This window comes from Mus caroli, chromosome 14, assembly GCF_900094665.2.
Source record: "Mus caroli chromosome 14, CAROLI_EIJ_v1.1, whole genome shotgun sequence".
In the NCBI taxonomy this organism is placed as follows: Eukaryota; Metazoa; Chordata; class Mammalia; order Rodentia; family Muridae; genus Mus; species Mus caroli.
In genome coordinates this window covers 28040456-28043574 of record NC_034583.1, presented here as the reverse complement: position 1 = coordinate 28043574, position 3119 = coordinate 28040456, and positions in this window count along the sequence as shown.

Below are 3119 nucleotides of genomic sequence, written 5' to 3'. Positions count from 1 at the left end.
AGAAGAAGAAGAAGAAGAAGAAGAAGAAGAAGAAGAAGAAGAAGAAGAAGAAGAAGAAGAAGAAGAAGAAGAAGAAGAAGAAGAAGAAGAAGAAGAAGGCGGCAGCCATCTTGGAAGTGCACCATTTTTGTTAACTCTAAGGGCCCTCTCACAACCTATCTGCTTCACAGTGAATCTCCCTAACTCCTAGTCCTTCTGTGTGAATAGTGCTTTTAATCTTCCTCTCTTTTACTATCACAGTTAAATTTATGAAGATTAGAAGGATGGCTCCTCTACCTGAGTCCTGTCTGTGCCACTCTAGGGCACTCATGGAAGCTTCATGGCAGCAGATTTTGGTGACATATTCAGCCTCTTACGTGATTGGGGCTAAGGATTCCCTTCTCCCTGTGGGCTGTTCATGTCTTGATAATTTCCAAATTATCAGGTGGACTTGGCTTCTTCAAAGATGTATCCTCTGAATTTAGCTGTGCCTCTTCCCATTACCAATAGATGGAACTCACCAGCTAGTTGCAGTCATAGAGCCATCAAGAGTCCCAGAGTTTATCCATTCTCTCATTTTTCTTTTTTCTTTTGTCTTTTCCTTTTTTCTTTTTCTTCTTTTTTTCTTTTTCTTTTTCTTCTTTTTTTCTTTTTCTTTTTCTTTTTTTCTTTTTCTTTTTCTTTTTCTTTTTTCTTTCTTTTTTTTTTCTTTTTTGTCACAGGGGATGCAGCTCAGGACCCTGATTTGGAGAGAGGTTCTTAAGAAAGGAAAGTTATTTCCAAATGGTATGTGTGGGGACCTAACCAGTTTTCAAGAGCACTGTCTTTTCACTAGCCAGTAAGAGGAAAGCTCAGTCTTCAAACAAAGAAAAAGATTTCTACAAATATACAAAGTGTTTTGATTGTACTCGTCCCATGACTTGCAAACCAGACTCCATTCTGGTATTTATTTATTTACTTATTTAATAATTTATTTATGTTAGTAATTTATTACTACTATTTCATTTACACTCTGCATCCAATTAATATAGATCATGTAAGAACAGGCCATTCACTTAGTGTACATGTACAGTCAGTCTACCATGGATCATATCCTCAAACCAAATTGATTCTCCCTACCCAGCAGACAGCAACTCCAACCAGCATTTCAACTAGGGTGAGGACCACAGAAACCCCTTCTGCACAGCTAAAAATGGGCAGGAAAAAAACAAACAAAAAAAGATGCACAGGAATCACATAAAAACACTAACCTGGAAGCCATAATTGTTACACAAACGACATGTAGAGTAAGAAGAGAAAAATTCAATATATAAATAATAATGAAATATAAAAAAATAAATTACAAAGCAGTCCTGATAGGACCTTATGAGATCAGGAGCCGCCATAGATGTAAATGGATTCATTTTTGGTTGGCCATCTGCTGCTGAACCTAAGAACTGCTTTTGAGTAGTTTGTTTCCCTAGAGACTGTCTTAGAGAAATCTAAACTTTCAATTGCAAGTGGTCAACAGTTAGAGATAATCCTGGGTTAAGGATGGGTGCATGAGGCCTGTTCTCCAATTTAGGACTGCGTGTTCCAAGGTCTCTCACTCTGCATAAATTCTGGCTATGGGTCTCAATATGTCTTGCTCTAGGATGAAGCTTCTCTGATGATGGTTGAGAAGGCACTGATGTATGACTATGACAGATCATTAGGAATCATTTTATTACTGTTTTTTAGAAGAACCATAGGGTTTAGCTTTACCCTAGGTCTCTGAACTACCTATTCTCAAGTTAGTGGTCATCCAAGCACTGTGGGGTCTGGGTTCCATCTCAGGGAGTGAACCTTAAGTCAAGTCAGATATCGGTTGGCTTCCCCCACAATATTTTTGTCGCCTTAGTACTTGCATATCTTGCACATCAAACACCACTGTAAGTCAAAGGTTCTGTAGCTTGGTTAGTGTTTGTTTCTTCTTTGGAAGCATGCAGAGTACCTTCTATTACCAAAGATGCTAGCACATAGTGTTAATGGAGTTATGTAGCCAACAGCTCAACTTCCTTACTCCCCAGTATCCCCACCGTGCTTTAGTTTTCAATAAACTGAGCTTGTACAGGTATTGTTCATTTCATAGCTCTGCTGAGTTTATATGTGGACCAGTCCTGTCATATCCTGAAGACATTTCTCATTCTCCTTCCTATTCTCCAGCTTTGACAATCTTGCCAAAATTTCCCTGAGCCCAGCATAGGGTAAGGATGATACATAAACCCTGTCTATATCTGAGCATTGATAGTCAGTTATTCTAAGCAGTTTGGCCAGTTATGAGGCTCTGAAGTAACCACTACCTACTTTTACATTGATGTAATAAGAAAATAGTTTGACGGGCTAAGCTTTCAGTGAAACCACACCAGTACACTACCCAATAAGGGCTATGATTTCTCCAGCTACAGATCTTTAACCAAATTTTCAATACTAGACATGAAATCTTTCCTGTGGATCACATTTAATTGGTAAGCACTTATTTACACCCATAAGTACCATGCCACTATGGTTGTGATGAATGAAATTAGTCTGGCAGCTCAGTATTATAGCATGCATTATCTCATGATGGATAAGACCATCAGTGTCTTTTTTTTTTTTTCTTTTTTTTCCATTCAGCAATCTCTATAGCAACTTGCAGAACAGGAAATCTAGGAATCAGGGTGAATTTTCATGGTCAATTTGAAGATGACTTCTCAATGTCCTGAAACCAAAGTGAGTTGTATCTTTGCCAATAGACTATTGTCATTTAGTTATGTCATGCCATAAAGTTCAATGGCAATATTGTGTGTCCCTTCGGGGGCCTATGTTGCCTTCCTGACCAAAAATCTATATAGAGACATCCCATATCTAGTACTGTTCATTATCAAATACATGTCTTCTGGAATGTAATGTGAGTAAGGGAGCTTCATCAGAAGTACCTAGAATGGCTGGAAAAGAAAATGCCGAGCCGGAGGACAGAGACCTGCCCTGCAGAGAGCGCCATCTTGGCTCCGGGACTCCGCCGAACTTAGTCTACAGGTTAAAGTGAGGACCACAGAGGCAGACAGCTTCTGGGACAGGCGGGAGCCACAGAGCCGCTGAGGCAGCACCCTTTTGGGGCCGCAGACATCCGGCACCCTCCC